This window comes from Diachasma alloeum, unplaced genomic scaffold, assembly GCF_001412515.2.
Source record: "Diachasma alloeum isolate Michigan unplaced genomic scaffold, Dall2.0 Dall_scaffold_00176, whole genome shotgun sequence".
Taxonomy (NCBI): Eukaryota; Metazoa; Arthropoda; class Insecta; order Hymenoptera; family Braconidae; genus Diachasma; species Diachasma alloeum.
The window spans coordinates 5,416,463-5,428,116 of record NW_021680342.1 but is presented as its reverse complement, the minus strand read 5'-3'; positions in this window follow the sequence as shown (position 1 = coordinate 5,428,116).

The following is an 11,654-nucleotide window of genomic DNA, read 5'->3' as shown; positions in this document are numbered from 1 at the left end:
GTGGGGATAAAAAAGATGGAGTGAAAAAAAAAGAAAGGTCAGGAAAGAGCACGGGGAGACGGATACCTTGGCCGTGGTGCCTTTTGCGTCGCACAGTGTTCACGGGGGGATGCGAGAGTGCAGGGAGCGGAAGGGGGAGAGAGGGAGCAACATCACACACAGGAAGAAAAGGGGAATGGAGGAACGAAAAGGCGAAGGACCCAGAGACCAATAGTCGCTTTTCCGAGTCGTTAACCCTCCGAGGACGCCCACCGGTGCTACGTCTGCGAAGCTGATGCTGAAATTCGTCCCCTTTTTTCCTTTTTCAACTCGACCACTTTTTCTTTTTATCATCTCGAATGTACTTTTAACCTCGTGGCAAATGTAGGATATATTAGGATAATTTATGGCGAGAAAATTTGTGAATTTTCACGGGAAAATTATGATTTTATTCGAGGTAGTTTGTGGAGTACTCTGGCGATACGTTTGAATGTTTTATAAAAAAAACACTTTGACTGGGAATTTTTAACCTCCGAGGGTTTGCCAATTTTTTTCTCATGCCTCGTGGTTATCTCTTTCCGATGTGGAAAAGATAATTTATTGTGTCTGGATGACTGGTTCCTGGACTTTAATGAACCTACACCGCCTTTCATGAATAGTGTCCATCAAAATCTAATCAACTATTTTTCAGGCAAAAAGAACATTCAGTCTATTAAATCTCAACGATTCATTAATCAGAAAATGCCGAACAAAATGAAAAGTTCATTACTCCCGCGTAAATTCTAGAAAACAGTGTGCGTAGAAAATATTCACCGAAATTTCGCTCATTAAAAAAACCGTTGGAAAAATGTCAAATGCGACCGTGACAGGTCGACAAGAGAGAGATTAAAAGTGAGTGCAAAGCGACTATTCTAGGAACGGACGGTTTTTGTTTGCGGGAGGAAGCGCCGTAGCGCGAATCGCACGAGCGGGGATTTGAACCCAAGACCTTGGACTAACCATTGCCCTCGATGGCTATATATCCGTGCTGAGAGCCGCGGCGCAAGCCCCGCCGGGTCTTCAGATGCCTCCTCCCCGGTGCAGTTGAACAACTATTGACCCTACCTGCCGACATTGGTACCCCTCCCTCCTCCTTTCCCCATCTCATCCCCCCTTCGCCACTCCACCGTCCACGAGTCAATTCGACGACTCTTCTTTTACACTCGACTTCACCTATACAGCTGCACTGGGGTCCCCCTTCCCCCCCCCCCCGTCCTGCTTGCAACCCATTCTAAATGCCGCCAAACGATGAAAATCTACCGAGTCGAGGACTCTCGCTGGGATCGATTCTACTCTCAATCCAAAACACAAAGTCGTTGGACGATTATTTTGCCGGTTGAAGGGGCGGGGGAAGGGGTTTGCATGTGGTGGATTATCCAGATATACAACTTGTTTGGGATCTTTCTCGCCTTTCAACCCGTCGCAGATGAAAATAATTCTCTTTTTCTACACGATTTTGTCACCAAACGTCTCAATATGATCAGGGATTAATCCTTAAATGGCCAGGTGGACCTGGACAACTGGCAGGTTGAGAAGAAAGTGGAGAGAAGCGACTTTTTTTCTTCCTTCTTATCTCAAAGTGAACTGCTCTGTCTCTTTCAATTAAATTGTAGAGGGTAATGCAGGGGAGAAAGGAATAAGAATAAAATGTATCGAATTGATTAAAGAGTTCAATGCGTATTTCAATAGTATCCAAGTCTCTCGGGCCTGTGGATTGGAGGAGATGGACAAAAAATTACTTGGATTATTCCCCGAGAACGAATCACGAAAACGGAATGCAGTATTTGGCGGCACGTGATGACCGGGATGCAGTTTTCATATCGGATATTGCATATTAGCTTTTCATTTGTTCTCAATATTGTGGAGTCAAATACTGCATACTGCCTGGCAGCGATTCAGTTTCGGGGAACAATCCGACAAATACCCCTCGAGCTTCAAAATTATTTGGTTTTTCTCTCACACTTTCCTGCAAACAAACAATGGTATCAAGTTTTGGAGAAAAACGTACTAAACTTGACACTCTTGTTTGTTTACGACGAAGCTATCCGGAAATAAGCGAATATTTTGAAGCTCCCGGGGTATTACTACTGACAAAAATTGCTTAAACGATAGCTTCATTAGCTTAAAGAAATTTTGGTATTTTTTAATATACAAACTGTTTTTACCAGAAGGATAAATTTGGACGTCCATATGAAAAGGGGCCACTTTGTCGATCCTAGTTCCCTTGATATTCATGTTTTTGTCTCCGCAGCTCTCATTTGAACCAATGTTGAATTAGTTTTCATCACTTTTTTGTGAAGTGAAATTTGAGGCATGCTCCACGTGCGCAAAATTCCACTTCTCACACATTGTGATGAAATCATAGTACATCATGGCATCAGGCGACATAAAATAGGGTTCGACACTCGCCTTCGGCGAGCACTACATACCTCCCGTGCGTCAAAAAACACTTTTTCGTGAGAAGACCCGGTAAACCGCGATTCTAACCTCGCTTCGCTCGGTTTGATCGCGGTTTACGGGCCTTCTGACGAAAAATTGCATTCATCACACGGTCCAAAAGTATTTTCTGACGAATGTGATTATACAAAGCCACATTCGTCAGAAAATACTTTGTGGACCTTGTGATGAAAATAATTATTATGTTACAAACTCCGGGAAACAGCGATTTTAACCTCGCTTCGCTCGGTTAGATCGCGGTTTTCGGGCGCCATGACATAAAATGTTTTACACTGTTCAAAAATTTCGTGCTAAATTCTGGAAATGTTTATCGTGTTCAAGTTCCACAAAAATTTCCGGAAATCTTGTCATTGATGAATCAAATATTCCATTGATTTTCTGTTCAAATGCTTTGAGAATAAATAAACTACTTAATTTTCTGTTCAATTATTCTTTGAAAATTCATAAAAATCTGTAAAATTCGGGGAAACATTGAAAATTCATGTCATTTTGTTTCTTAATATTCATGTTCCACTGAAAATTCAATCAAGTTGTGAAATTTCCATCTCACTCCCACTGAAAACACATGAATTTCCTTGAATTCTACCTAGAACTTGGAATTTCATAACCGTTTTTTCCCTAAATCCGATTCAATGTTAATCTCATGAGAATTACTATAATATTTTCCATGTAATTTCAAAAAATTTCTACTAGTGTATGTCACACGGCAGTAATAGTGTTATGTGACTTTATAATCCGACCGAAGACGAGTTTGATAATCACATGTGTTAGATAATACTTTCATCGCCTGATGACATAATGTACTATACACTCGTATCAAAATATCATACTATTTTTCTATCTTCTCTAGCGACATCATTTTTCATGCTAACAAGATCACCCAAGTCGAAAAATTTAGTCTCATGTCAACTCAGTGACTTCGTCGGTTTGTGTCCCGGAAATTCAACTTTCGAGCCAAAAACTGATTTGGTCTGGAGGCTTTTTTCCTACGTTGGTCGGTATTTAGTCTTGTTCAATGGTTCATCTAGTTGGTTTTTTATCTAATGTTAGAGAAAGTGAAAAATATTGTATTTATAAACAAAAAAATTATTCATCCGTAAATGCTAAAAAAAGAGGAATCTACTCGTATATTTGAAAATGGAAACTAGAATTGAAGACCAAGTCAACATCAAAACTCAGCATTATTACGTGAACGCAATTTTTAAGAAAGCCCCAAAGTATTCAATTTGATACATCACCCTCATCTATCGCTCCCACAAGAATTCCACCCGTCTATTTTTAATAATAGAGTAGATTCCACGAACTTGTTATACAGTCTCGCGTCACATTAGCAAGGCCACGACGAGAAAAATCTCTCGGTCGATATTTAAAATATCACGAAAGCATGTACGTAAATACTGCAGTTGCGTCCGATATTGATGTAGGCGGGGGGATAGCTATTTCTTTTGGCATCCACTCAAGTTCAAGTGTACCATCATTTATTTCTTTTTTTTCCCACCCCTCTCCGGCTATTTTTCATTTTGACTCGCAATGTAAACATCGATTCCTGACCTTGCGTAAGAAATCTGGGGAGTATTTACACCGGGTATCAGATTAAATGAAATTTTGATATGCCGTGTGGTGCGGTGATTAAATCACTCCTAATTCACACCTTCAATGAATTAATGATGCAGGTTTTTTTATTTTAGAGGGAGTAAGGCGGATGTAGGAGGAGTAGAGGAGGATGGAGTACAAGTGTTGGATTATTTGGGGAGGAAAATACCCAGCGGCACCGGGAGAATCATAAAAAAAATGATTATAATATAAAAATGTAATGTACGATTTTATCATCCGTAAAATGAATGATCGAGTTGAGTGCTCGTAAGGCGGACATAATTCACTGTTCGACACCTGTTGCCCTCCAGGCGTAATCGAGTCGCTCTTACAACTCCTTGAGTGGTTGGGTGTATGAAAAGGGTATCACGTGAGATACCCACTTCTACATCATGAGGCTCAAGTGAAACAGGCACGAAAACTATACAACTATATACAATGTTTAAAACCACTTTGGGGGTTGGGCTTTTCACTCTCAATGTTCGTGTAAACTTGACCGCGAGTATGAGATACACGAGAGGTTGAATTCAAGTTTGTCTGGGCAATTCAGAGGGCCTTTCCTTTTTCGTTCCTCACCCCTGCCAAAAAAAACTTAATTGGTTGAACTATAAAAAGCAATTGCGGTGTAACACCCATTAGTACTATTAGAAATTTTTTTTAATTTCATGGCAAATCTGATAGTAATTCTGATGAAAGTGACATTAAATCCGATTTAGGAGATAAATGGTTTTAAAATTCCAAGTTTTACTTAGAATTCAAGGAAATTCATGAGTTTTCAGTGGAAGTGAGACGAAAATCTCACAGTTTGATTGAATTTTTAATTTTCCCTTGAATTTTCCTGATTTTCCCAAATTTTCACGGAATAATTGAACTGAAAAATCAAGTATTCTATTGATTTTCTGATAATTCAAACTGAAAATCTATGGAATATTTGATTTTTTAATCACGAGATTTCCTCAAGTTTCAGTGGAAATTAAACATGATTACAGAGCTTCCAACTGGAAGCAAAAATGATTTGTAGACAATTTGTCAAGAAGAACTCTTTCACTATCGCATCCACGAGATGGTTTCATCACTTCAGTCGGGCATCGAAGGACACACCTGAGTTTTGGGACGCCATTGGTTGACCTTGGTTGCAGGAATTATAATTCCGGTCTACTGGGAGAATCATATTGGCCTCGAAATTCATGCCAAACCATACAAAACACCCGGGCATCCAGGAAGAAATAACATAGACATGCATTTCATCATCAAATCAACTGTATTAGATAAATAAATGTTATGGTTTCAACTGCTAGGAAATTCAATGCCCCGAAAAATTCAAGCCCTGTGATGACATAGAACTGCAGCCGTGTACGAACGATTCGATTTTATTGAATCCATAACAAATCTATGTTCGAATATTTAGAAAAACGAGTAGTAATTTTATCTCAATAGGAAAAAACCAGTGTACAAACAATCAATTTGTAATAAATCCATAACACATATGTATTCGAGGGTTTGGAAAAATGGATAGCCACACGATTTTATTTGAAAAGAATGTGAAATACAAAATGGGAAGAAAGGGAATATAGAATTTCAGCGGTGACGAATATGAGTTTGAATGATTATGAAAACGGAGATTAATTTTATCTGATCTGAAAAAGTCGCAAAGTATAAAACAATAAAAAAGAAAATGATGGGCTCCAACTGTGGAAGAACGATCTATTTATAATGAATAATTTCATGTGATTCAAAAATTGCACAATACAAAATAATAAAAAGAATAATAACGAACTCCATAAGCGTGCGAAAGATCCATTTGTAATGAATAAATCAAAATTATATATTTGAGTATTTCACAACGTCAATAGTAGTTTTATTTGATCTAAAAAATTGCAAAGTATAAGACAATAAAAATGAAAATGATGGGCTTCATCTGTGGAGGAACGATCCATTTGTAGTAAATCCATATCAAATATGTGCTTGAATGACTGGGAATATGGAGTAATTTTATCTGGTTAAAAAATTGCCCAGTAGAAAATAATGAAAAGCATCATAACGAACTCCATAAGCGTGCGAACGATCCATTTGTAATAAACAAATCAAAATTACGTATTACAGTGTTTGTGAACATCAATAGTCATTTTATCTCATTAAAAAAAATCACAAAATATGAAAGGAGGGAAATGGAAGTTACGAACTTTACCAGGCTGCAAACGATCCATTTGCAGTGAGCTCATAACAAATATGTATTCGAGTGTTTGGACAAATGAATGGTAATTTTACCTCGTGAAAAAAAAATCCACGAAATAGGAAATAAAAAGCTGAAAATAACGATCACAGAAATAATCCCATGGCTCGGTTTCACGCTACCAACGTATTTATCACCTTTAATTACATTGCATAACATTGGATTCATGCATATTAACACATTAGATAATAAAACTGTGTAATACGATATATCCAACGTTGTAATATCGGTTTATCTAGTGCGATGATAGAGCTCCAGCGTGGAATTTCACTCGAGCGTGAACGAGTGTCAATTTGCTGGACATGAAGAAAAATCAGGTAAATAATAAATTTTAATAATACATTTTGAAATAATAATGTGTGTGAAAATGAAACATGTTTTCCGAGTCTTTCCACCGTGGGAGACGAGCCTGCCAATGACGTTTGCTATACTACAACGTTTTTGAATAAAACTCAATGCATGTGTGTACTCAGCGCGAAGTGAGTGGTCGTCTGTTTGCGACCCGTTTACACAAGGATCATTCACCGGACCAGAACGCCATGAGACGCGGGACTACTCTCTCGAGGTTATATCCAAGTGAAAAACAATCTCCGAAACTGATTTCCATCTTTATGATGCGATGCTCGACTTCACAGGAAAACAAAAATCCAGGAAAAATATTGGAAGGTGGGGGTTGCCGTATGACATTTTCCGTGAATGTCAGCTACCACGAGAACCGAGGAGAGACGGTTGAATGAATGCACTGACACTGTGGTTGTTAATGATACACCGAAGACCTTTCAGACGTGGTTAAGACGCACTTGAGGATATAATGCGACTAGATTCGACAGCTCCTTTCTTCGTCTGTATGGAAAACATGTATAATAAAAATTCGACGTAGTTGATGTGAGTGTGACAAATTATGGATCGAACCAATAGCTTCCCGATCAAGTACGTTTATTTCTGTTTACTAGAGAAAAGCGAATTTTGAAAGGTTCTTTTTGATAATGAAAAAACTGTTGAGATGATTTTGTTCAATATTCAGTCAAAATCGAATTGCATGAAGATGCATTTTAAATGCCGAACGGATTAATTGCTATTAATGAGGTTTTTTAACTGTGACTACTATTTGTTAACTATTAACGAATTATGGTAATATTTAAAAGGCCTCATTAATAGCAACTATACTGTTAGAAATTTTCATGGAAGATATGTTTGTAATTCTCATGAGGGTGACACTGAATCGGATTTAAGGAAAAAATGGTTATGAAGATGGAAATTTCACCACTTGATTGAATTTGCAATGGAACATGAATATTTAGAAACAAAATGACATGAAATTTCAATTTTTCGCTGAATTTTCCAGATTTTTCTGAATTTTCACAGAATAATTGAACTGAAAAATTAAGTACTTTATTGATTTTCAGATCATTCGAACAGAATATCAATGGAATATTTGATTTTTCAATGACAAAATATTGTGAAATTTTAGTGGAAATTAAACAAGATAAAAATTGTCGGGATTTGGCACGGAAAACTCAGACAAAAATTTTTAACAGCGTAATTGGTAATGAACCCAGGTTAACTATTAACGTATTAACATTAATAGATTTTCGAATCGTAGTAATAGTTAAAAAGCCTCGTTAACAACAACTAAATCCTTCTATCAGTGTACAAAAAATCGAATCGCATCATTTTTCTAGATAAAATTGTTGAATGTTAAAAAAAACTCATTTTTCAATTTTTTTCACATATTTTATGCGAATAAATGATAAACCGCTGAGGCGTTCGTTTTCATAAACTAATCACTTTTAAGTTACGTGCAAACGCATCGATTGTAGGAAGAAAAAATTGAGTAGCTTCACTTGATGAGACGATATCATTAAACAAAATTTTGGTCTCATAAATACATACACAAACATGTATACAGATACGTCTTCGAAAACGTATGAGAATGGTTCTAGAGGTCATGAAACGTGGAGAAATCATGAAAATTACACATTCAATTTTCAGGGTCATTACAATAACTTCCTCCTTTCGGGTCATGAAGTTAAAAATTGTCCCCAAGACACGGAAAATTACCAAGCAAATGGAATGAAAATTGGTCTTTGTTGTCGCGAATTTTGAAGAATTCCAAGTAGAATTTGACTTTCTTGTGTACAATTACCATTCCTTCTTTTGTGTAAAATTACCATTCCTTGTATGAATATTTTACTGAATGGTACGTAATAGAAATTAACTAAAAATACCGTGATATCTGTTTTCGCAAATTTTCATGAGATTTCTTAGAAATAGTACTGTCTCAGTGAAAATTAGATCCATATTTCGTTCTACACTGTTGAAAAAAATTTTAATTTCATGGACAGTTCAGTTGTTATTTGCAGGAGAACGAATCATGAAATTTCAAATTTTACTGAAACTCCAATGGAATTCAAAATTCTTAAGCAGCAAGAAGATAAAAATTCCTCAACTCTCTTGAATTTTCAATTGGAATATGAATATTTAGGACCAAATTGTGATGAATCGATCCAAAAACGTGATTCATCCGTTCACTCCTCCGCGTAAACTTATGAATGTTGAATCGCATCTAAGATATCACTGGAAAAATCTAGAGCCACTGAACTCGAATGTTTTCTTCATCCCAATGTTTTTCATTGTACTTGAAACTCATTAATTTCTTGAGAAAACATTCTTTTTCATGTTATCGGGAGAAATATTTTCCCCCGAGTGTATGTGTTTTCTTAGGAAAAACATCAATTATCCTTTGGATGACATATTTGTTTCACATCTTTATTTCTGTCTTTTGCGACTCCAAATCGAGACCGTAAATATTCAGCAGAGTTGAGACGCATGTGTTTTTCTTCCTCACTTTCTAGCAGAGTAATGTTCGTTGTCAATCATAAAACACAGAAAGCTTTTTTTTCGATGGAATTCAAACGCGATGATCCCTCACATTTGTTCGACGAAAAGGCTAGCGGTACATTGCCACGAGAGAGAAAAAAAAATGCTGGCTGTTGTGTCTCGCTACTCCGCATTTTTCACTTTTTTCACATCTCTGATATTTTTTTTCTCCTCATTTTGGGGAAATGTGCAAATTCCTTCTCAGAGTTATTTTCCCGCTGCTCGTTTGCCGACTGGTTAGTCTATAAAAATATATATTTGAAAGGTTGAAAACTGCTGTGGCCGTAAAAACCGACGTTGGGATAGGGAAAACAGTAACTTTGTGCACACAAGTAGAGGCCACGAGAGGAGCGAAGAGAAACGATGGAGCGTGGGTGTACGGGCAACTGACCCGCACAACATGTCGGAAGCGAAGACGAGTCGTGGCTGGTTGTCCCCTTTCCAATTTCACAATTTTACTCGTTTCTTTTCCGTTGAATCGCCAAATTTAATGCATCGAACGGTCCTCCATCAATTTGACCCAGTTTAGACATTGGGATTGGAAAAAAATTGAAATATAATGAGATGTGCGCGTATTTTCAGGGATAATCTTGACGATTGCCGTTGCAAATCTCATTTTCGTAACTCATACCAGTCATTCGCATCTTATAAAAAGCCCTCATCGCATGCCTGACCTCTCTCAACTCAACCAACGAGGCTCTTTTCTTTTCATATTCCCGGTGGCGTCGACGACACTCTTACGTCTCCACTCTTTTATCCCCCAGTGCGTGTGAATAACATATTTGTGCTCCATGATGTGCTCGCAACCATTGCCACGCCGACACGTTAATATACACTTTGCCTGGAGGGCAGGGGGGAGAGGAAACGCGGGTGAACAGCAGTTTTGAATTTTATCGTACACCCACAGAGACGCAATGTCCAATTTAATCCGAGCCCGAAATGACGATGCGCATGACAAATTTTATGGCCTTGATTTTTTTTATTCTTCTACTTTGCGTATTGGGAATTCTGAGTGGAAATGGAGTGGAGGGAGAGTTTGATTTATATTCAATCGAGTATTCAACGCATTTTTTTTTCAGTTAATTGTTCATGATTTTTCGGGTGATTGATAGTAATCGTTGCAGTAAAACATTGATGAATTGCTTAGGAAAGATGATTATTTTTTCGCTGGACGAATTTCTGATCAATTTCACAACTCAATTCTCCAGTGAAAAATGCAATAAACCCAGTGAAAGTTACAATATTTTCGGCGAAAAGTCCCCAACAATCTTGGAATTAAAAAAAAAATAAGGAAAATGAGTTGTTTTATTATTGTTGGAATAAATTCGTACTGTTATTGTTTGGTGTTGAAATAGATTCCTATTTCATGGTGGATGTATTTTTTTCGTCTCTTTAAATACGCTACGTAAACCTTAACACTGGAATAAAAATATGAATGAGGGATATTTTATACTTGTACTCAAAATATTCATTTTTTATCCAGAACAGCTATTCTTACGCCAAGAATTCCGCAATCCTCATACGGGAAAAAAATTCTGTTAATATTGTAGTAAAAACAAGAAGTCTAGTGGAAATTACAGCATACTAAGCTAAAAGCCACTAAGATATTTTAATCTTTACTAGACTCATTGCATTTTCTAGCAGAATTTTGAAGTAACTCTTAGCCCAACTTGGTCTCTGTACGATAACGCTACAATTCTCGATGTAAGTACGATTATTTTTTATTCAACAATAGATATTTTGAGTTCTAGAAGAGAATATTCTACACGGTTGAAAAAAATTTTGCTGAATTTTTCGGAAAAAAAACTTGAATTCGATTTAAGGGGCAAAAGTCAATGTAATTTTGAGTTTCCCGGAAAATTCAAGTGAAGTCTCATTTTTTCAGCGGCAGGAAGACGGAAATTTCACAATTTACGTGAATTTTCAAGTTAAAATGAATGAATATTCACCGCCAAATTCCCTCGAATTTTCAGGGAATTCCATTAAAATTCGTGGAATTCCCAGAAAATTCAGAAGAATCTTGAAGTTAAGAAGAGCTTTGTCTGAATTTTCCTGATTTTTCATGAATTTCCCCGGAATAATTAAACTGTAATGGACCGTTCCCCCGTATTTTTCCATGAAATTATGCATTTTCAATGACAAAATTCCTTGAAATTTCAGTGAAAAATTTTCAACAGTATTGATTCCAAAATATTCTATTCTTACATTGAAAATATTTATTTCTGAATTACGAAATTCTCGATTCAAAAATATTTTTATAGCAATTGTGGGAGTTTCAAGTAGAGTCCTCAGAGGAACGTAAAAATCTCCACCGACATGAAAAAAACAATTTATTTCTGTCCGACAATTTTTTCAGAAGTGCAAAAGTTGAAGAACCTTTCATGCATAAAATCCCCCCTCTTTCCAAGGATAACGTCCAAAATTTTTAAAGACTTGTCAATTTTATTAATTCAAAAATTTTATTCGACTCACA